This window comes from Pezoporus occidentalis, unplaced genomic scaffold, assembly GCF_034315485.1.
Source record: "Pezoporus occidentalis ecotype Australia unplaced genomic scaffold, CSIRO_AGI_Poc_V1 ctg24, whole genome shotgun sequence".
NCBI classification, from domain to species: Eukaryota; Metazoa; Chordata; class Aves; order Psittaciformes; family Psittacidae; genus Pezoporus; species Pezoporus occidentalis.
The window spans coordinates 8158418-8183223 of record NW_026914285.1 but is presented as its reverse complement, the minus strand read 5'-3'; the positions used below and the strand labels follow the sequence as shown (position 1 = coordinate 8183223).

Below are 24806 nucleotides of genomic sequence, written 5' to 3'. Positions count from 1 at the left end.
TCACCCAGTGCAGGCAAGTTGCCCCACACAGTTTCATTACTGACGGCACAGTCTAATCGCTGTGGGCAGTACACGTGGATCCAGGCCTGAACTGTGGAGAAACCCTGCATCCTACCCTTCCCAGCAGAACAACAGGTGAAAGCTTGACTGCCAGAAAGTCCATTGGAGGCCACGGAGTAAATTAGGGGGAGCAAGCGGACCTGAGGGCAAGTGGTACCTCATGCAGCAACAGTGACCTTGCAGACAACTATCACAGAAAATGCCTGCCAGAAATTGCTTAGTTGCACTGAGAGTTCTCCTGGTAGAAGGCCTCTACAAAATCCAATTGGATTGTTTCATTCAGGTCACCCCTTCGCCTACAGATCAGATCAGATCTGCTTTGATCGGATCAGTCCAACAATGTCCTCCTCGAGGGCCCCTGTCTGTGGCTGCAGGAAGTCAGTCAGGCAAAGTGGTAGGAAGCTCAACCCTATGTCCTCAACATCAAGGCTGAGCCCATAAACTAGAGGCAATCAGGCCAACAGGGTCAGAGAGTTCCTTGAAGTGGGGCCAGCGGGGTAACTGAGAGCCCTGGGGCTCTTTTTCAGCTCTGTTTTTCCTCAGTCCTCTTGGTTTTTATTGTCTTTAGGGAGAGATGCCTCATGCACCTTCTTTTACAGGCTGTGATACCACAGACTTTAGCAAGCAGAAGAGCAAATAGCCCTTAGCCCAGAGTTGCTGCCATGAATAGCTGGCAGAGAGATCTGAGGTCTGACTTACTTATAGTTTGTTTAAGAAGAAAACCAGGCCAGCATGTGGCTTGTGATAATGCTCCCAGCCTTCCTCCCAGTATCGTGACCCATCTCTTCTGGGTACAGTGAATATGAATGACTCCAGGATTGCACATTGCCCCAGTGATCAATGAGGAGCTTTCTTCTCTGCGTGGTACCTCATGTGAGCTGCTTTCATTCCTTCCCTTCCGATTAAGCAAGGCCTGCAGGGTGCATGCAGGGCAGGGGGATCTCTATGGCAAACCCATTGCTGCTATTGGTCCTCTCTGCACCTTCTGCCTCCGTGTACCAAGCCTGCAAGTAGTACTTGCAGCTGGAGTTTCTCACAGTGGGAGAAGTGGGACCAAGTGAGTTGGTCCCCAGAGTAAGGGGCGGCATAGGGAAGAGAGGGCTGACCAGCTTGCATATCTTTCCTGGGGCTGCGCTCCCTTCATGGAGCCAGTGGTCCCAGACATGCAATATAATGGGAGCTGGCTTTCAGGAATTTATTGCCAGAAGCTTCTCTGTGTGAGACTGATGCAGATTGCTGTCCCTTGACCACAGGAAAAGGCTTCACACTTGTCAACCAGAAAGGATTTTTACAATGCATGCCTTCCTCTGGACAAATTGACCTGTAGGATGGTCCTTCCCTGGCCCTTGGTGTTTTACCTCATAGACAGAGCACCCTCCCCACCATGTCCCATCCCTGTCTAAGGTTGGGCAGCACCAGCTGCTCACCTCTAGGACAGGCTGGTGTGGAAGGTGTCCCAGGGCTTGCACCCAGCTTATCTCCCAGGCAGCTTTCAGGCACCCAAAGATACACTTGGCAGGAGCTAAGGATGTGGCTGAACTCCCCATGGTCATTTGGGTGGAGGCTGCAGAGGGTCACACAGCACTGATAAAGATGAAGGTGAAGATCATGACATCGTGGAGACTGGTATCTTGTGTCAACAGTTGAGAGTGTGGGTGGTGGGCAGAGAACTTCCAGGAAGCACTAGAACAACATGCACAGTCAAAGCTTCTGATTGGAGTGCTCAAGGGCCACATAGAGTGACCAAGAGAGGCACAGGTACAATCAAACCTTTTGTGACTGCATATTCAGGGGACACTGTAAGACATCACACATCCTGCCTATGAGCTCAAAAAGGGGGAAGATGCTCTGCTATGTCCTATACAGCAGGAACAGAAGAGTAATACACCCAGCGTATGGCCGTGTTGACCTCCACAGTGATACTGGCCACACTGCAGTAATCTGCTGTGCCACACACATATCAGACAGCAGGCCTGCTCTGCAATGTGGTCATGGGATCACAGGATAATTCAGGTCAGAGATGACTTCAGGAGGTCATCTAGTCTAGCCTCGCACACAAGCATGGTTAGCTAAAAGGATATGCATGAGGCAGGTAAGTTGAGACTGAGAGGGGCTTGACTGGGTATTAAGGGTGTTAAGGGCGGCTTGACTGAAATGCTGCAGAGATTTATGGGAGAAATGCCATACACTATGGAAGTCATACAAAGAGACAGATAGGGTGCTCTAGTTTCTTTACTGGAGCATCTAAAGAGCAATGCAGATACAGCCAGGGGCAATGATAACAGCCAAGAATGAAGATGTGTTCACTCACTGCTGTTGCTCTGGAATTACTGCAGTAATTCCTAGGGTGCAGTGTTATCAGCACTGTTCTCAGACTAAAGCCCAAACACAGCACTGCACCAGCTACTAGGAAGAAAATTAGCTGTTACGGCTGAAATCAGGACACTTACTGAAAGCATTTGGCTTCATGGCTGCAGGGACATTCCTCTCTCCAGTCTCACCATGCACATGCCTAGTGTCAAGGCTCTTGCCAGACCTCCTAGCTGCGACTTTTTAGCACTTCCACTGATGAAATAAGCTACTAATTTCTGACCAACTGCTTATGACTGTTCATTGATGTAGGTGACCTAAAAGTGTCTTCCTAGATGTAGAAGCATGATGTTTAATTTTAAAGCTTCAAACCTTCTCCATGCATGTCTGACTTCCCAAAATGATGACAAAACCTGCACCTTTATCTCACCTACAGCTTGCAATTGCTCTTGGTCCTGAGCAAACCTAGCTTCCTGGGCCTCCCATGTAGTCTCTCTGCCAGTGAGATCTCTGTGAATGCAGCTTGCACTTTCAACAGCGATGGTGATCTTTCTGACTTTTTTGACTTGCACATTGTGCACACATAGCCTCTTCACAGCTTCTAGTTCAGGTGTTATTTCTTAGATTTCCTAATGTGTTAGCTAAGAAGTTGCTCTCATGGAAACATCGATTTCTTTCCTTTTTTTTTTAATGGCTTGGTGTTAAACTCAGACAACTTCTTCATGAAGGTAATAATCCAACAACCAGCTGTAGTCACAAGATAGTTACCTCTATAGCCATATTTCATGTAGGATCCAGAAGCTACTACAGCTCCAAGCCCTTCACAGAGATCAGGTAGACGTTTTAAGCAGGAAAATTAAAAGTGATGGCAGAAGAAAGATGCCAACTCTTTTAATACCAGTCAGTCCTTGTTGTTTAACTGGACAAACAACTCCTTTACTCACAATCTTATACACGTTTCAAAAGACTGAGTTAACACAATTAGAAGTTTAACTTTAGCATTTCTAGACCCTTGGGAACAGAGATGTTAATAGAGATCCTGATTTTGTGCTTACATGGGAAAAAAGGAACAGAAATTAGTTGCTGGCAGTTGGGGAGACTGGTTGGTTGTGCTCTTATCCTGCAGGCTGTTGAACACAAATAGCTCCCTATAGACACTGGGAAACATAGAGATGAGTTCAAAGAGCAAGGTCTGTAACATATGACTGGGCTCTCCACTGATTGTGCCTGTCAAATTTCAACCCTCAGCAGATTTGCTCTCGCCCTTCTTAGAATTGTGGTTAGATATTTTTCTTCCCAAGCTGGAAAAAATTTAGGGTTTTTTTCCACTCTCCCATAACATAGAAGTGACTAGATGTCTTTGCTAAAGCTTTTACTCACACAGGCAGATTTAACCTTCAGGCAAACTCCAAGCATGGAAAACTCCATCTCTAAAGGTGAGTGTTTTGGAAAGTTAGGAGAGTGTGAAAAATAGGGGCTATAATGGAAACTATTCCTGCAGTAGTAGGCAAACTATTGTATTACCATATTGGATTCCTTCTCCACAGTGTTTCACGTTTCAAGCCAACCCTGTAAGGCGCAGTGCACCAAAGACAAACAGAGCCAACAACGAACTGACCAAAATTCAATGTTATTCCAAGAAACATAGTTGAGGTGAAGTAAGTTATGTGGAATGGAAGTTGAGGTTAACTGAACACAAAGACAAAGGAACTTGTGCACTTTGGGGTATGTGTAGTAAATACCTTTGCATCTGGTACAAATTGGAGATTGCCATGCAGAAAGTACATACCCTGGGCCAAAACAGTGGTTGGTCTTAAAAATATTTCAATTGTCTTAGAAAACTAAATATTGTTTCTCTAGGATTTGTGTTTGTGTAGCTTCAAGATATTCCATAGGGAACTCTGTAGTGTGCCAATGTTAAGACAAAATTACCCTACTATCTGAGGCAGAACTGAAAAGTTTAAAAGGCTCCTCCACCTCTGGGACAAGGTCCCTGATGAGTCTTATGGAGATGGAACTTCTAAAGTTGTTAGCTGAGAAGTATGTGCTCCCCATTCTACCTTTCTAACAGAGTCTCTTCCTTCTTGGTCACTGTCTGCTTGATGGCTTTTTTCTCCAAACCATGCTCTCTGCAATTTGTTAGTTTGCCCTTCCCTGTACACTTCTTCACTGAAGGAGAGGGATAGGATGAAGAAGGACTGCAGAGATCCATGAGCAATGGCCAAAATGATATTCCAGATCTCAAGTCCCTTTGAGGTGCACGGCTTTTTTTTCCCTTTGGGCTGAGGACTCTTGTGTTGTCCTTTCCACTTTGCAGTATTTTTTACTTCACAGTATGAGCTGCCTTATGAGCGAAGAGCTACTTGGAGCCAACCATTCTGGGCTTGTACTTAAGATAATTACCAGGGGAGATGGATCCTGTTAGCTTTAGTATATACAGTATGGAAACCTGCATGAAACTGCTCACACTAACTAGGCAAGAACGAAACAAGTGTTTTTAGGGTGTGACTCATATGACCAAAAGTAGGCAATTGATTTAGAATAGATGAAATATGCAATATTTTATCTGCTTTTGCAATTTTCCTCTTTACTTCATGGGTCCCCAAGTCCATTAGATTTGAAAGATCCCTACACCATGATCCTGTACAATGCTTAACTTTCCAAACCTTCCCTGACCCTTTCTCATTCTGGCGGGTAGTTTTCTTGCACACTCACAGCTCTGGGCATCAGGCTGTGCATTCACCAAGTCTTGTTTCTCTCTGTTCTTCAGCTTCACAGAGACATGTGGAAACCAAAGGCAGAACAAAAGAGCAGCTGAGGAAGGGAACAGGACATATGTCTCTATGATGAGAGATCATCTAACACAGAGGTCTCACGTATTTATGCACTCTCAAACATTCAGATCCACACTACAGCCCCTTGAGGTGGGTGTACATCAGTGCAGCTGTTCAAACTGCATGTCATGACCTCAAGGATGGAAACAATGAGGTCTGGGGAAACCAGGAGATGTTTGAAAGTCTGTGGGAAGTTTGGGAGGTGTCTTTCTCTTGTCGTCTCACTAATTACCCTGTCTTTTCTTGGCACATCTGATTTTCTTGAGTCACCTGCACAGGAAGGACTCCACTGTGCAACAATGGCACAAGTCACTGCTGGCCTGGGTCCCATTGTAGCAGAAGGGTGGGACACGGGGCACAGCAAAAGGGTCACTTGCATTTACAGTTGCCCATTTCCACTCCTTCCTCCTTTGATTCCCTGGGAACATGTAACTGTCTCCAAGGCTGCTCCCCTTTTGTCATACTTACTCTATATGTGCAAAGCCTGACATTTTGTGGGCTAATCATACTCCTCTGCACAGGCTGATCTACTTACCAGAGTTTAGTTTAGTTCAGGATGATCTTTTTGCCATCCATCGTCACTGTATTTTGTTTCAAGGTTGCCGCTGCTCCCTTCAAATGGGGTGCTGTCATTTCAATGGTGGAAACACCTTTTCTCCTGGTTCCCAGTGCACAGCAAAGGGGGTAATAATGGCCGGGAGCAGCTGACATTTTCTTCTCTAGTCTTCACCTGGGTTTAAGATGTGTGTCTTTTCCCTTGCAAAGGCCAAGGAGATCTTGTCTCACAGATGAGTATGGCTGTAAGGTCTTTCAGGTCAATGGACTGGCTGTACAAAAGATAAACCAGAATCAGATACTGCATATAGCTTGTCTTGCTCCTTTTCCCTGTCCTGGACCCAAGCACTGGTGTCCTGACTAGTTGCCAACTGCACATCTGCATTCCCCTATGCCCCTTAAGGAACTTGCCCCCTTGTTCCCATGAGCAGATAACATCCCAAGACCTCAGGAAAGCTGTGCTGGCTGGGTGAGGTGGAGAACAGTAGAAGCCATCCCATGGACCAAGTTGTGACGGACTGGAAGGAGAAAGGGCTGACTCAGCTTCACAGTTTGTTGGTCAAGGGCAAGTTCTGCTTACTCACATCCATGCAAGTTTGTGGGATCCATGAATTCAGCACAGCACTGTTTCAGTGAGGTGTGGGACATAAATATCTTGGTTTAGGTCTGGAAAGACAGACAGATAGAGGGTTTCAATTCAGTTTCAGTGCTGCAACATGAGTTTCCCCAAGGAGCATGTCTGAACCTGGAAGAGTTGGCTCCTGCACTGAAAGATAAAACAGTGAAGAACTAACATGGCTTATAATGACTTGACTGAACCCAGATAATAATTTAAAGGCTAGTTTCCTGTGAGCCCAGCTGCAAGGGACTGTTGGGATGCAGCACATCAACTTTGGCCCGTCAACACTGCAGTTATTCTGAAGCTATCTGGCCCACATTCACTCACTGGTTAGCTCAGCCGTTTCTGAGCTCAGGAAAATGCCAACCCACCTCTGCCTCCAGTTCTCAGAAATGTTAGCTAAACAAGACTCAGCATTAAACTGAGAGTAAGACGAAAATAGAGCAAGGCAAGGAAAGGAGTTTGCTGTTGCAAATCGACTAGAAGGCAAAGAAAGCTTGATCTTTGTGTTTATTATAAAAACTACATGTGATAATGTATGAGCTTTAAGAGTTTAATGGGTGTACATCTGGTAGATAAGAAAAACAAAAATGCAGGTTCTGCTTGTCACAGTAACTCCTGATGCCAATTGCATGTCACTGAAGTCCAGAGAAATACTTGCACAGGCAATTACAGGGAACAGCAATGAAAATAGGGCCATGTTAAGAAACCCACCATGTGAGAGTGCCAGATCCACCTGCTTCAAGTTTGCTCACTTTCAGTCGTGTCCATTGATGCTGTACACACTGATCATCCTCTCACCTGAATACTTTACTACAACTTTACATTGTGAATACCAATAACCACTCTTGTTCTACCTGCCACAGACTTAAAATTACATCAATGCTGCACCTACTGTAAGCAAAGGTAGATAAAATCATGGTAGCCATGATATACTATCACTTTCTGGGGAGAATTTCAGTGCCATGGCTTGTCATGGAAACATTTAATTCCCTGTAATTTTTTTGTTAGCTATACAGCTAACCATCTGTTTGTGCCTTTGAGAAACATCACTGACACTGCTACTACCACAAGAAGGAAAATTAGGAAGATGAAGACAGGCAGCCACTTTCGCACATGCATCTTTACCTTCACACATCTACCTTGAGTTTAAGGCCAGAAGAGCATGCTGGATGTATAAAGGTCTGAGGTGCGTATGGAATACACTTTGTGTTTACCTTCTGGAAATCTCTACTGTCTGGAAGCCAAAAGTCGTAATTTTCCTACTTTTTACCACCATTTTTATTATGCTTACAGAGGCTCTACAGCTGGCACAATTTAAAATAATACCATTTCCAAGGCATGACAATGGTTGTGGCAGTTCATTGCTGCATTTCTAATCATCTCATTTTGCCCTGCATCTACATGATTTAGAATTCTCTATAGTGCTCTATAAATGGGTCTCCATTAAGTAATCCATAAAAATCTTTTAACCTAAGGTCAATGTTTGGCTTACAGTGACTATATTTAAATATCATTAGTGGAATTCTGCATTTTGATTAATCTATTCCATATAAAGTAAACTCACTCTAATTTAATTTTTTTTTAACTGTAGGCAGAGTATGAGATTCACATTTCTTCAGTAAAACTAAGGGGGCGAGAATGTGATTTGATTACAAGAGTAAATATAAGATCATATGACTGAAAAATTAATAGCTTCCCTTATTCCAATTTAATCTATTAAAATAACTTTAGAAAAGGCTCAAGGCCTGAAACATTTGACTACTATTCCGTAAACCAGCCAAACAGCTTAGCAGAGTCTCCTGGGGAAAATCCTTGATTGACTTTCTGCATGGTAACTGAATACTTAGGTTCTCAACCTATAGCTTTTGCAGCGTTTTCTTACACATTCTCACGTATTTTGAACAGCTGAGAATTTATTGGGCTTATTCATGATGAAAAAAAATCTTGTGGATGTTTCAATGGAGTGTTTATTGTTAACTGAGTTCAGACTCAAGACTAACTACTGTTTTCTATCCTAGATAAATTCACATTGAGAATTGGACAATGTCACAACCGAGTCCATCAAATAGATCCCAATAGATCATTTAGATTTGGTGAGGAAAGATGTGTCTAAGGAAGTCTTGAGTTAAAAAAATGAAACTCTATTACATCTAGTGAAAAATATAAAGCCCATTTTCCCCAAAAAAGTAATATGTGCAATATCCATTGAAAACTTGGCTTGAAAATCCTCATTGCGTGGGTGCGGAACATCTAAATTATTCAGAGTGTTTGCTGGTGGGAGGTGGAGTGCTATTCCACTGAGATACCGCATAAAAACTATTCCAGGTCACTCCTGAAAATTACTACAGACTAAAAGAGCGAAAGGATCCAATAGTTTGAAGTTTAATTGCCTTAAGTCCTATATGGCTCTCTGTTCTCCTTCACATACTGTTACCATCTGGGTAATAACAATAATGTAACCTATTGCAGGAGAATGAGTTGAGTCTTTAATGATTTCTCCTAGTACAGTCTTATGCCTCAAAATGTCATGCACAATGCAGTACTCTGGATTGTTCTGGCGAGAGCTAAAGAACCCGAAGTGCTGTGGTGGAGCTTGTGTTCTGATTGAAAAAACATGCCAGTTTGAAGAAAGTCTCCAATATTATCAGTCAAACACATCTTCTTGCCTTTAAATGCACTTTAACAAGTTACCAGAAATTCCAAGGTGTTTCTCTGTAGTCTTTATGCTTTTAAGCCGTTAAGTAACTGCATTCAGTATAATGGCAACAAGCTATTGTCAGAGAACAAGGATATGTCCATAGCTGGGGTAAGATCTCCCTAGTGCTGTAGAAGACAGAAACACACAGAAACAAACACAAACCCTCCTGTCATCATTCAACCTTATTATTGTGATTCCTTAAGGATTCTTTAGCATCTGGCAGCAAATAGTCTGATGAGGTAGAGCTCCTATGGACACAGCTGTTCCTTTGATGCAAAGAAAAATGACAGCATGAGTAAGTCTTGTCAGAAAATCTTGTATGTAATAAAGATACGCACTGCAGTTAATACCTGAGGAAGTCTTAATGCCAGTCTTATTGTCATGAAGGCTACCTCCACAGTAGCAATGACAAGCTGTGTTTGCCCTGAGGGGTTCAATACAACCCCTTCTCCATTTGCAAGACCTCCAAATGTATTTCCTGTAAAGTAGATAAACCTTTAGTTAATGATCAACTTGTCCAGTATCAAAACTGGGAAAGGATTGTGTTTATTGCTTCAAATTTGCTCCATGCTAATTTCATGCAAACCACAGATGAAAGCAAGCTTCCCTGCTACACAGACTAGGACACAGGTTATGGATATAGGTTCACCTGTTCTGAATTGATAGAAAAGGCAATCCAAGATACCTGCAGACACATATACTCAAACACACAACCACTCAAACAGTAGTGGAGGCCTCAAGAATGGAAGGTTTCCTTCAGGGATTCACCTGACCCTTCCTTTCAAACACCTACTTTTCAAATGTAGAGCCTGCTTCCTCTTACAAAGCTGCCATGTCACTGTTTGCCGAGAGCAGGGCTCAAGATCTATCTCCTCACTAGATATCCACAGCCTGAGGACAGTCTTGGGAAAGTGTCCCTCCCAGAAAACCTGATCGTGTTTGCTCGTGACTTGCAGCTACTTTTTGTGACACAGACACTGTTCAGAGTTTGCCCCCCAGAAGGTCTCTCCGTTGCATGGAACTGGCCATGATGGGAAGGTAGAGATTCAGACTACCTGCAGCTACTGAAACAGTCATTAATTTCCTGTTTCAGTTGTACATATCTTTAAACTGATATATACAGAAGGTCAAATAGATGTCTGCAAGAGCTACAGAAGGAAAATACCACCTCCTAAAACTCTCACATCAACCACTTCTTTACACCAAGAAGAGATATGTTTTGCTGTAACTGAGCAACTTGCTACCTCCAAAGACGTGAGAGGTTCTTTCTGTCGAAAGAGTGTAAGAAACAGGGCATATAATACAGTTCTTCCCCGACACACCTTCTGTTTCTGTCAATCAGTGATTTACCATTTAGGACGGAGGCTGTAGCCAGTGTTTATCAGCTACAAACAAACCTATCCTACATGAATTTGTCTCATCTGTCTTCCAACTGATTTAAAACTTTGGCCTCCACAATATGTTGTGATTAAGAGTTTCACAACTTCATTACACATTGAATTAAAAAGTCCTTCATTTGGTCTGTTTCAAAACCTCTGTCTGATACTTTTATTAGTTTCTCCTTATTTCTTTTATTACTAGGAACAATGAGTAATCCTTCCCTGTTCCTCATTCTTTATAATTTTATGAACCTACATTACCATTCATCTCTTTTCCAATCTAGTAGTCTCTTCCCCTACAGAAATCATTCAATATTTCTCAGCAGCTTTATTTCCCTCCCTTCTATCTTTTTCTAGCTGTGGTAACCATAACGGACCTGAACAGAGGCATCATCTATTCTGTGTTTTGTTTTAGTTCTTTTCTAGTCATTGCTACCTGTCTTTCTCTCATTTTGACCACCACTGAACACTGAGTTGGCTTTCCAGGGAATTGTGCACTCCCAGACCTATTTTCTCAACAGCAGCAGCTCAGCAGATCCTCACTCCATTCATAGCTAGGGTGGTTTATTTCCCCCTGTATGCAATATCATGCATGTATGAATATTGGACTTCGTATGCTATTTTATCACTTGGTCATGCAGTATTGTCGGTGCCTTCTGAACCTCTTTGTAGTTCATTTTAGAGTGTGTAAAGCCATACATGACTTTTGTACTGTTTGAGTAGGAACGGTTCTGGAATTTCACTAGTGGTCATTGCTAAGCATGATGGGCAGCACTGGTTCCAGCTGACATCCCTGTGGGATCCCACTGATGAGTTCCCCCAGTTTTCTCTTTCCATTTTATCCAATGGCTCATTTATTTAACTGCCTATGCTGACTGGCCTCATCAAAAGCTTTTCAAAAATCACTGTTATCCACATGGTTCTTTATTCCATGAAGGGTAGTAGTTGATGCAGGTGACAGAGAACGCATTGTAAGCATCAGTTCAACTGTACCCACTTGCTTTCCCTTTGTACTCTAGTGTCTAAGCCATATAGTCCTGATAATTCGTTATTATTAATTTCATCATTTGGTTGTTCAACTCCTTCTGATGATTCACCTTCCTACAGTTCCTCAGGTTTTCCCTGGTAAAGATATTCTCCTACATGGGAACTTCTGTATGATCCGTTATAGAAAAATGCTAGCACAATAAAGTTTACTGCTATAGCTGTTGCCAAAAACTTCTACCCATTTTTTCAGATAGTCATGGAGATTACTCGCACCTCTGTGGGAGCTCAGAACCAGGGTATATTTACTACTGTATTTGCTGTTGCTTTATGTTGTACCTTGTGATAATGTTGAAATCAATATTATTTCTCATTTATATATGGATCCTGTAATTATTCAATCCTTGTATAGTATTGAAAAACTTCCTGATGACTTCTTTCCTGAAATAGAACAATTAATTGAACATGCTGAAGTTGTCTTGACTCCTTTTCTTAAGAATGATTCAAGACACATTCACGTGCTTTGGGGGATCATTATTTAGAGTTAATAAAGGGTTTTTTTTGGGAACTACTGTTGCCTTGAATCAGATGTCCATCGCTGCTAGGCAATTAAATCTTCTCAAACAACTCCTCCTGCCAACCTTAGGGACTATTACGATCCTCAGGAAGATTGGAAACCCTTATTTGCAAAGATTCAGGAAGCTATTTCTAGCATTGTTCTGAATTTTCCTATTCCGGGAAGAACAGCAGCTGTATCCTCTGAGTTGTATAAAATTCAAGAAGACAATATCCCAAAAAACAAAACGATTGATATGGTGGTATGTTAATGCTTTAACTTTGGGTGAATCAGTTATGTCATTGATTCTCAAAGGTCTCCACTTGCCACTGGAACTGTAAAGGCAAACAGCAAAAGGATTGCTGTCCCTACAGCTACTCATTCCCCACAAGACACCCAAGCCTGTTTTTCTCTGTCCCTGCATTAGCAGACAATCTGATGTGTAACCTTTTTCTCTCTCACTGGCTTTTTCTCAAAAGAATAGCCAGAAATTCATTTAAGCACTGTTCTTCTGTTATCATTTGCACAAGTTGCAAGGAGAGGGATTTTTTTTCCAGGGAATCTTGCAAGAGTTTTCCAAGCCTTAGCCATGTAGAAATAATCACCTCCTACCTGTTGGCCAAACAGCTGCTGTAGTATGATTTCTGCTCCTTTCTTTTTGGTTCCTATTCTCCTGGAGAATTGCTAGCTATTGCTGAAATTTGCATTGTGCGTGGTTTTATTAATTCATCAAATGCCAATGAACTGGTTCCTCATTCTGTTTGACCAGCTGTTTCATATAATCTGTTGTTACAATTGGCTTTAAAAATCTCCCAGGAGGAGCACAATAACTCAAATTTGTCAGATCTGCAGTAATTCATGAAAGATGGTTAGTATGTGGAAATCCACATTTCTTAAACACAAGTATCAAGATACCAGCTCTATTGTTGAAACCAAGATGGGACTTCCAATATAACCCGCTTGTCACTTACAATTCCTCCCCCTCCTTCATATTACTGCATAGCCTGAAATTTTCCATGTTTGGTCTTAGTCCAGGATTCAATATTCAATGTATTTTCTCTTAAGAGAGAAGAAAATATATTCAGATTAGCACTGAGCAATCCGAGCAATTAAGAAATTTACTCAGATGCTCCTTATACTCAGATAACTCACAGAACGTTTTCTTTAAAGCCGCACATTTGACATGTGTCTAAGAGGAATGTGTGGTTTGCCTTGATAGAAGAAATATGGTAATGAATGCTCAAACATTTTCTACATTGTAATTTGTAATTGTTCTTACTGGTTTAGCAATAAGTATATAAGTATAATGTTCAGAGAGTTTCTAGTTATGGTTGGTTGACTGCAACACAGAACTTTTTGTTATCTTATTTGACTCAGGAGTTACGTAAGATGCCATTTAGAAACCACTGTCTGGCATATATGATGTCAAATGCATGTACCCTGAAGAGATTCTCAGCATTTTCTTTACAAAACCTGTGGCTCAACCCTTTTTTCCTGCAGCACCTCCTCACCTGTACAACAGTTCTGCATAAAACAGTTAAAGATCTGGGTTACTGGCTGGGCTTAAACCACAACATGGGCATAAACCTCAACGTGGAATAACAGATTTTTAAGTCATAAATTTTTTAATCCATTCTGGTATTCATAGGAAATGATGTTAAGTGCAATTAGAGAGGCAGCAACCAGGTCTTTCATAAAAGTTCAATTCCATGATAGCATAAAGCAATATATCATTAATGAAGAGTTACTTATATCAGTTTAGGACTCAACTTCAGACTCAGCTGGTCAGAAAATGCTTGGTATCATCCACCACACACAGCCTGCTAGCATAAGAACAGTTGTGTCTATGTGGAGATCTTCTAAAAGCAGCCTAAGATCATCCCTACACTGCAAAGTAAGGTGGACATACAAGCTGGATTCAAGCACACTTCTCATCCATACAACATGACCTACACATCCATGCCCTCCTTGGGAGGAACCCCACTTTTGCTGCCCATTGGCTCATTCATCCTTCCTGAACACAGCCCATTTGTGGTTCATTTTGCACATCATTTAAGAATTAGCTCCAGTATTAAAGGTATTGAACAAAATCACAAAATCACAGAATCACAGAATCCCAGACTGGTTTGGGCTGGAAGGGACCTTAAAGCTCATCCAGCTCCACCTCCCAGCCCTGTCATATGGGCAGGGACACCTTCCAGTAGAGTAGCTTGCTCCAAGCCCCTGTGTTCAACCTGGCCTTGAACACTGCCAGGGATGGGGCAGCCACAGCTTCTCTTGGCACCCTGTGCCAGCAACTCAGCACCCTTGCAGGGAAGAGCTTCTGCCTAAGAAGTTGGAGCCAGGGCTCTGGCCACTGAACTCCAAATTCCTCTGCTTTAGAGAGTCAGAAGCCCTCCTGGCCACCAATCCTCTGACAATGCATGCAAATAGGGCAGGATGGTGGTGGGGGCAAGCCTAGACTTCAGAGCAGGTTCAGAGCCAGAGTGTGACACAGAGGCTGATGCTGGCTCCGCAGCCTTATTGGCAATGGCAGGTAGGGACCAGGAGTGATGTCTCCAAGGCCAGGACTGGCATAAGTACTCTTAGACTGCCCACCTCACATGGCTGAAAAGCAGCATGTTAACAGCTATCAATGAGAAATAGATCAGCTGTGGGAAGAGGAGCTTTTGTCTTGCTGGGTACCCCAGAAGCAGCTCCCTAAAGAAAATGAAGCAGATGCTCCACCTCTCCTCTCTGTGCCTACAACAGCTCTTCCAGTCTGCGCAGTTTCAGCCTGTGCAGCAGCCTGAAATGTAGTCAACGCAGAAGTGAGTGTACTGTCCTTAGCTCTGATATCTAATTTTGTGTGTCTTAAGGAGACTGGCTCTTCAAAGCACCCAGCTGCTGCTGCTCTGGGGTCTCATGCATAATTTACTTCCTCAGAGAACAAGGAACGTCTTTCAACTTCATTAGCAGTAGGTAATCCTGCTGACTTCAGATGCAGTGAGATCCCTGGTTTAGCTTCCTTGTGGGAATGACTGCTTACAAATAAAACATAGCCAGCTTGCGGTTAAAGCACAGGATCTTTGCTCTATTCCTGGAATTGCAGCAGATTTCCTGTGTGGCTTTGGACAAGTCACGTAAGCCAAAGTATTCAAACCTGGGGCCAAGCCACTGGGTGCTCAGCAGCTTGAAAATCAGGTGTTTGTTTGTTTGGGTAAGTATAGATTTAGGACCCTTATTTTTGGCATCCACTTTTTTAAAATCTTTAGCCCATGCGTCTCAGATTCAGCACCTATATGGCCATGTTATACAGCCAGCCAAACCCCCTGTCAAATCTGGGGGGAGTGCTCATGTCAGGCCAGTTATCTACATCTGAATTTAGGTGCCCATCTTTCATTTACAAGGCTGATCGTGTTGGGCTTCATCTGTCTAAGCCAAGAACTTTCACCTACAAATGAAGAGGACCCAGGACCACACTTCTAGCTCTTCAGGCCTTTCAGAGGCTCAGCATGTCATAGGTGGCAACGCTCTACTCCCTAATCCAGACCAAGAAATGCAAAAAACGATCGTTTGTACTGGTGTTTATTATACCCCTGCAGTTATACTTGATTTGGATAGTCATTGAATATCCCTTTTGTATTCTCAGCGGGGCAAAACTCAACACTTGCTAGGCAGCAAGGCGTAGCAAGTTGTTCTCATCCTGAAAACTAACTAGATTTTTTTTTCCCCTAAAAAAGGAACCCCAGAATTTGCCTGCTTGTTTGTTCTCACCACCTCCCCCAAGATATAAGCCTTCTGTCAGGATACAATCACCAGAAAATGCAATCTAGTACTTTTTTAAACAGAAAAATGCAAGGTAGAAGTCCAAACCCACCAATTATTTTTCATTCCTTGTTTTAAATAACCTGTCAAAATAAACAAATACCTTCTAGGCTGCGACTTTCAGTGGCAATTTTTAGTGCTGGCTGAATTTTAACAGCCAACTTATAACAACAATACACCCTTATTGGCAGTGGCATGTATGCTACCATGGTAAAAATATTTTCAATGTGCAGACACTGTATGGTATTTTAATAGAAATATTCTTCTTATTTTTGCTGACAGACTCCTCAGGCAAAGCTGGTTGATTGGGGAAGCATACCCACAGGCTGGCCAGCTGCTTGCTGTGTTCAACACACTGCTCTTACACCGGAGGGGGTTATCAGGAAGAGAAGCAGGGTATCTAATCTTAGTTCTCATTAAGACCTCCAAAGTGAAGCCTAACTGGAGACACCAATGACGTATTTCATACCCAAAAAGACTGAGGACTGGGGGGGGGGGGGGGGGGGGGGACGCCAGTAGACCTGTCAATTTATGTGGCAAGAAGCAGGTACAAAAGCAGGTGATGGCTCTAAAAATACTGGTGGTGAGTGAGATTTCCTAGCAAAGTGGATTAAAAATCCAAGGGAATCTTAAAACCAAATATTGGCTTTTGTAGAACAACAAAACTAGGATAGTGTTTCCACTCAGCCATAAAAGTTACTGCGGTTGTGTAATCATGTTGAGTTGTGGCCTTAGGAGAAGTTATAAAGCAGCTGCAGCAAATTAACTTTTCAAAAGTTATTATGGATTGGATGGAATCTAGAAAATTCCCCCATGTTATTTTTTTTTAATAGGACTGTAAAATGAACAGCCGTGGATGGGATCTCATCTCAGGCCTCTCACCCTGCACAAGCACAGACCTGAACACTTCAAGGGGAAATGTAAAGCCAACAGCTCCCCTTTGCTCAGACCAAATCCCCTCCTCCCAAAAACAGGTGGACATCTTTTTTCCTATCTAAGTGCCTGATCTGGATCCCACAGAATTCACCCACAGGAAAGCCGCTACAGAGGCCTGATAGACCCTAGATAAGGTACAAGTTTGTGAGGTGATCTCCAATGACTCGCTTCTTGCAGAACAGTTGGGGATCACACCTGAGAAAGGGGGGTGTAACACCAGAGGGAAACCCACGGGAGGGTTGCACAGCTGGCACAGGGGCAAATCCTGTGTTCAGTATGGTGCTGTAAATGGGAAGTCACCGGTTCTCATGTTAAAACACAGCACTCCATCTCCTGCGTTCCAGCAAGCCCAGAATTCAGCCAGAACAACACCCTCTGGCCTCACCTGGGAAGAAGTTACAGTCACTCAACTAATAGGAAGCACCTTGGCTTTCTAGGAAGAGGCAGCTGCCGACCTTATCCAAAGTGTAGTTTGTGAAAGAACAGCACAGGTTTGCAGAGCACTTTGAGGTTGCTGAGCCTGCGGAGTAAGCAAAAGACAGAGGATCCATACAACAGCAGGAAATAAACCAACAGTACTGCACAAAAAGATGTGAAGTAAAACAGAAGAAGGTGTTGGTGTCATGGTCACCACAGTCATTAAGTATTTGGGCTAGAAAATATGTCATTTGGAAAATGAACATGCTTGAAAACTCCTGGACTGAGCCATGAGAAAATCATACAGTAATAGCCAGAAACACAGGGGGTGGGGGGAGGCAGGCATACTAGAAAAAAGCATGCCTTGATGATGAACAAAATCCATACTGATTTAGGACAAATGCCTTACATCTTAACCCATAAAAGCTCTTGAATTAGACCTTAAAGAAGCAAGGCACTATAAATGCATTACCTCTGACTTTTTGTCTGTATTGTTTTGCCCGGTCAGTGGTCTGAAATGTACATACCTGTCTTTTGACTCATCATGTGTAACAAAATGTGAAGCACTCTAGGACATGAAGTTCTGGGTTCTTGTGGCTGCACCAGGGGATAGTCGCAGAGCACTTGGGTTCATGTCTAAACACAGATGAAAGAGGCCAGTCCTCCCATGTATGCACCCTCTGAGTATTTAGAAAGAAACATGAATTAGCTGTGCCTATGTGACCCTTAAGAACAGGGCACATGGAATTTCTATGTCTATTCAAAGCCCGCTAGTGTACCAAATCTGAAGGATCTGGCCCATTGCAATAGTAGTATGTGACACGTACAATGTTTCAGATGTTCAGAGTGTTCTCTCAGCATAAATTAGTGACTTCTCACTAACATTCATGTGAGACAGGTATTTACACAAATAGGGAAACCAAGACCCTATTTTTGGAACATTCTGGAACAGGAAGCTGAGTTTGTCTACCAAAGAACTTGAAACAGAGCACACAAATGCCTTTCATACAGAAAAAAAAAAAAAAGACTTTGCATACAAACAAGTTTTTGACAAAATATGGGCTATTTTTAATATCCACAGATTGGCCTCCCTAGAGGCAAATAATGATTGAGGTGGTCTGAGGGACTAACAGAGACTACAGATACTGTTCTTTGCAAATCTTGTTTTAAAAAATGTCAATTTCCAGGCAATCATTAGAAAATAAAAAAAGAGTTCAAAGTCTCTTCCCTCTTTGTGTTTCATAACTCAGATCTTTTCTGCTTAACTTCCCACTTGTCTCGGACAGCGGTTGTCTCTTTCGATGTCTCTTTGCACTGCCCAAGGGCAAAAGCCTTAAAAGAGCCTCTGAATTGGTGATGACCATCCTCTGGCCTGCAGGCTGATGGGTAGCATGTGAACCATTTGCAAAGGATCTGGGAAAAGTGACTGAGTAGAAGTGTTGTCACTGTGCTTATGACATGCTTCACCTCTGCTATAAATTTTGTAGGGGTCCACTAATTGGGAGACATTGAAAAAACACTGCTCTAAATGACCTCATAATATTTATCAAAATATCAGCTGACCTGTTGAAGGCTCTCCTCATGGGTTTTATTCCTCATAATACAAATAGAAAACTACTACGGAAAAAATAGTTTCCTGATAGGTTAATGAGCTATGGATATCTAATATTTAAAGTACTAAAAAAGCAGGAGGTGAAAAAAAGATTACCTTAGTGTGGCCTGAATGATTCTAACCCAAATCAGAAGATACAGGTAAATAAACCTGAAGGATGGATAGATCATCCCTACATGGTGTGACAGCTCTTTTAAAGTCAGTATGTGACTATTCTGAACCTCTACTGGAAGGAGATCGTAAAATACACTGACTGCACACCTCCCCACCCCATCACTTCCAGAGTCTTCACTTGGTTGTACATGCTTTTTATTGCTTCTGGGCTAGAAACTGGGACAGAAACAGATTCAACTGCAGGATCTGTTTTGCATTGTTTACTCTTTATTGTTTGGTATGCATAGGGCAGCGTTTTCAAAAAGCCTTTGTGATACTACAACTGTTCACTAATGAAATGTCAGTGGGAACTTTACCACTGACTTCACCAGGATCAGCTTTAGGTCAATGCTAGGCTCTTTCTGAAGAAAAAGATAGTCCAACAAAACCAACAAAAAGCCCTCAATATTTGTTTTCCTTAAAATGATGTCCTGTGAGTGCATTACAGACTGAAGCCAGTCCAAGGGGGGCAGGAAAGAATGCTGAGAGATGAAATGCAGATTCTCCTCTCAAGCGCAGAAAGCAGCCAGTGGATTGCCATGTTTACAGTGTGTAATAGGCAGGAAGCTGTCACGGATGCCCTACATTCTCCAAACAATGTTTCAGTTTCTCTTTCCCTTCAAGTTATTCTCTGAGAGCCCCCTTATTTTCCTTCATACCATCACAGATGGTTTTAATTCGAATTACTTCATTTTTCCGTCTCAGTGTAAGCATGTATTTGTGCTTGAGAATCTGTACTATTCTTATCAGTATGGATGATGGTTCTCATTTCTACACTAGTCCAGTAATGATGAAAGCTCTCCAATAAAGAGCCTTCCCCAAAGTGAACATCATTTCCCAGCCACTTTTTTGAATGAAAATGGTGATCCTACTGCTAGGACCTGGCTTTCATGTCGTGTTCAGTTTGTACTTGCTGCAGTGTCCAAACCTCATCCAAACCTTATTCAGAATTAGTGGAAGTTTTTGTTATCACCTCCAAAGGACATAGGCTTGCAGTATAGCTTGTTACAGAATAATTTTGTTTTCTTCTACATGAACAGTCTTGTTCCCACTTACTCCTGCATATTTCTGCTGGGTGTTGTATCCTCACAAGGGGTGTTGCACAGTAACAAGAATTTTTGCCCTCAAATATACCTTCCTTAAAGCCCACTTATTGTTTTTGGGAAGTGCTCAGTTCCTTCAATTGTTTTCCTATCAATAAACTTTCACTCATGAATATGTTCTCCATGCTGGTGGCAAGTTTTACCTTTAGAGCAGGCAAACAGAAAGGTAGTTGGACCATGCAAACTCAACTGCTTCTTAGCTTTATACTAGCATGAATGAAAGATTTTATGGGTGCCACACTGTTCAATTCTGGCACTGAATGTCTCAGTAGCTGAGATCATATGCAAAACAGCTGCTTTTCCAGGTGATATATCCATTGTCCGTATAGGAACACTGCATCCAAACCCTATGCAAACACACTACAGGGAGCAAAGCTGGTTTATCTCCGTAAGGCATTCATAGGATTGGGACAGGAAGCCAGTGCATTGTGTGCTATATTTTTGGCTCTATGTTCCAGAGAAAAATGTCAGAAAAGAAGGAAGACATGGTCCATTAAGTCTGCAGTGCAACCAGGTTGGAGTCATGAACTGAGAACGGGAGCTGCTCACCAGGTTCTTGAAGACCTGGCAGTAAATGGGAAAAACAAAAAAATTAATGGCTGTGGCCTCAGCCTTCATAGCCATATCTCCATCCACTATAAATTTAGGCTGCTCCAGTAGAATTAGTATGGATCACTGCGAGTCTGGCCTTAGGCCTCCTAAGCCCAGACTTGCTTCAGGTCATTTTCCTGAATAACAGTATACACAGGCCACCATTTTCCAAGTGACTTAAGGCTGCCCAGTACCTGAATCAATCTGAAAATCCTAGCCTGAATATTTTCAGTGGCAGAAGAAAATGACTCTCTGCTTCTAATACACATTATCTGTTTTAATAAACAGAGTTCCTTTGTGTCTCCAAAGAAAATCCATACACTCTTCCAAGGTGACTTTGTTATTTATGAATGGTACCTGTGTGTAGCCAGAGTTCTCTGCTTGTGACAAATAGCTCCTAAGCTACATACATTAAAAAGTAGTTTTAAAGTAAGAAAATAGATTGAAAGGAATGAATGTTTAGGTAGAACACCATCAAAAGAATCATTCATACTAGGTCAACCACTTTATTACCCCTCAGTCTACTCAGAGAAGTAGAAGATATGGATAATAGCCACTCACACCTTAAATTTCACCCTCAATCATAAAGCTTTTCTCTCTGTTTTCCACTTTACATGGAACAGCCAAGCCACTTATGTACTTGCTGAAGGCAACTGCCCACTTCTTACAGAAACCCTAAAAAGATGAAGTGATGACACAGTTATAAATAAACAATAGCTTGTTTTACAGAAGAACTGTTCGTTATATGCTGTTTATAAATGAGTCCCAGATGTCTTTTTCTTGCATGTACATCTGCATATAGTCATCAGTTTTGGCAAGGACAGCATGGAGCACGGTAACTCAGCATCAGTCAGGCTCACAGACTACCCTGGAATTTATCATTGCAGAGGGCTAGTTGTCATGGCTTTGACCAATAAAAGTAGTGAAGCAATGCTTCTGCTATTTAAGAAGTTTAGTCCATTCTGAAGCATGCCAACTAGACTCCTGGGCTCTGCAGTTTAGCTCTGCAAAGGAGGTGGTTTTAATCTGCTTATCAAAGACTAGTGATAAGGTTTCAGAAAGTGAGTGCAAGAGGCTTCTAATTAGTCTTTAATATATGCCACCCACAGAACCAAGGAAATGGACCTGCTCAAGAGAGTCCAGAGGAGGGCCATGAAGATGATAAAGGGACAGCAGCACCTCTCCTGTGAAGACAGGCTGAGATACCCAGGGTTGTTCAGGTTGGAGAAGAGAAGGCTCAGGGCAGAGGTTGTAGCAGCCTTCCAGTACCTAAAGGGGGCCTAAAAAAAAGCTGGAGAGGGACTTTTTACAAGGGCGTGTAGCAACAGGAGAAGGGGGAATGGCTTTAAGCTGACAAAGGGGATATTTAGATCAGATATTTGGAAAAAATTCTTTACTATGAGGGTGGTGAGACACTGGAACAGGTTCCCCACAGTTAACCCATCCCTGACAGTGTTCAAGGCCAGGTTGGATGGTCTAGTGGAAGGTGTCCTTGCCCATGGCAGGGGGCTTGGAATGAGATGATCTTTAAGGTCTCTTCCAACCGAAACCATTCTATGATTCTATGAAATAGGGGGAAAGTGGATCAAAATTGCAAGAGTAGTCCTCTCTTAATTTAATTTTAAATTGATTGCAAGTGTAAGCCATCAGCAATAATACATCAGCAGATGCTGTTTCTTAAAGAAAGGGTTGGTGACATTCAGTGGATCAGATTGATAGGCACTGCTCTGACATCTCCTGGTTATCTTGGCCTTGGAGAATAATTAGTATTCAGACATGTCATCCCCATTCTCTTGTACTTTCCCAGCAGCAGGCCAATTTAAGCAATGGTCCTTCCAACCAGTTTGTTGACCATTTAGTTTCCTGGATACTTCCACTGCCCTACATGCAGAAAGAGGGCTGAATGCATAGCTGTAGAAGCTTAACTCATGGTATGGGTCCCTCTTTTTCAGGTGTGGTTCTTGATTCACAAAGGATCCTGATGTACCATTCCTCTGCTGGGAAATGGCTGGACTTGTTACTACTGTTATCCATGGGATGTTATTAGTTACTGTCATACCATGTTGCCTAAGAAACTCAGTCCTTAGGTTAGCATCTCATTGTGCTAGGAACAGCAAACCCTCTGGCTAAACTCTGGTCTAAAGGCGTTATGGACAGTGACTGAAGACAATGAATGGGCGTAGATTAGGGATGCCAAGAAGTAAGGAGGAAATACTGCAGGGCACAGTCAGCAGCAGTCATAGTGTACCACTGTTGTCACAGCCAGGCTGCTGTCACAGAAGACCAGGGAAGGGGAATCTGAAAACACATAATGAAGTAACTTTGCAGGTTTTCCTGGGAATCTTCCCGAGCAAAGGAGCACTATATATGAGAACAGAAAGAACTCAGATTGAAGTTCTAACACTGACGTTAGATGCTGATAACAAGGCAGGTGAGAGGTGAATTATCACCAAACATGATACCACAAGAATCTCAGTGAGGGAGAGAAGCATCTTTCCATCAGGGCAGTGTGGACAAGGAGCTTATAATAGGGAATAAGAATCAGTGTATTGGTTGAGCAGAGAGGGTTGGCAGAGTGAGCACAATATTCCTTAGACTACATTCTCAATAAAAAACTGTTGGGTAGGGTGGTGGGTAGAGTAAGGTCGGGAAAAGGGTGTTGTGGCACTTCATGGGGTAGAAGAGCAGGAACAAAAGACTAACAGATTTTGGTCCCATTTCCCAAGGAAATAATTCCCATATGGTCCTACAATCCATGTGTTAGTGTCCATATTTCGTCCTGTTTAATAACTTTTGTATCCATTGACTAAGTTCAGCCACATCTGTCAGGTGAACAGGCATCTCAAAATACAAAACTCCTACATAGTTCATGAAAATAGAAGGCAAAAGACAGAGACCTTAGAAGAGTCTTTGTCTTGACCATATAATCCATATTATGAATGCACTCCGTATTAAACATCATACAGGAGAGAAAGAGGCCATATATATGATCCCAATGACATAAGAGCTTCCATTGGATACTGCATGTTGTCACATACCAAAGTTAGACAAACCTGTCAGAAAACAGGATACGTAACTTCAAATATTCATGGAAGAAGATAGAAATGCCTGTATATTAAAGGTGGCTTACGTTAAAGATGGCTTTGTTCAAATGTGCTCATGTTTTTCTGAACCCATGCTCTTCTTCCACCTAGAAATTCCACCCTTTTTTAGGATATTTCAGGACTTCCTATGTTTGTTTGGATTTCTGGACCTCTGACAGATGCAGGGAGACCTGGGCAACAGATATAAGAGACTGTTTTACACCCTAGATACTTCAAATATATGAGTACACCCCACCATACACTAACAGGTCCTGACTAGTATTACTGTACAAGATTACTTGTACAGCAATAGATACTTGTACAAGATTATTAATGGCAGATAGAGCTCAGTTTTCTGAGCCATATCAGTGATGCCTGAACACGTTTCATAGCTTGTCTTCACACATAATAAAAGTCCCACATGTTTTGGAAATGTTGGCTTTGCCAAGCATGTGCAGAACATCCTGTGTATCCTGTTCTTCCATGCTCTCATTCTGTAACCATAATGTCCACATTACTATGTGCAAAAAAACCTCAAAAGAAAACATGGAAGAGCTATATATAGCTAACAAGGACATTTTGGATCATCTTTACATAATTCAGAAATTAAAAATTATGAACAGACTTAAGCAAGAGACGAGTAGAGGCAGAAATGGTGAAGGCAGAGATGAGGGGGCAGGAGGGCTACAGGACTTGTGATGAGAACAATAAGAGCCCAGGGATGCCGAAGGTGAGGTGGAGGAGACATCAGCAAGGCAGGAAGAGGATTAGTTTGGGCAGAAGGATCTGGCCTACTGTTCAGTCTTCGTTTCCTCCAGTGAACATGTTTTATGCAACATGTAAAGCAATAAGGGAAACCCAAAGGAAGGGTATGTCATATAAACCACTTTGAAAGCCTTTTTAGTAAAAGGAGGTTTGAGCTGCAGGGCCTCGCAGAGCCTCTGCACCATTGTGCTGGTATTTCCACCTTGCAGAAGCATTCTCAGCCAGCCCAGCCAAGCAAACAAACAAACAACTGCCATGTTGTTTGCATTGTAGATGAACTCAGAAGAAAATACAGCTGCAATTAGTTGGCACACAGCTGTTGAATTGAATCCTTTATTGCC

The 24806-nt window shown here is 42.4% G+C and overlaps 1 long non-coding RNA gene across 2 annotated transcripts in view; it reads right to left on the bottom strand.

The window, feature by feature from the left end:
* LOC134165458 (uncharacterized) overlaps positions 1-24806 on the bottom strand; it is a 48412-nt gene that overhangs the window by 15411 nt on the left and 8195 nt on the right. The gene's annotated exons all lie outside the window — the stretch shown is intronic.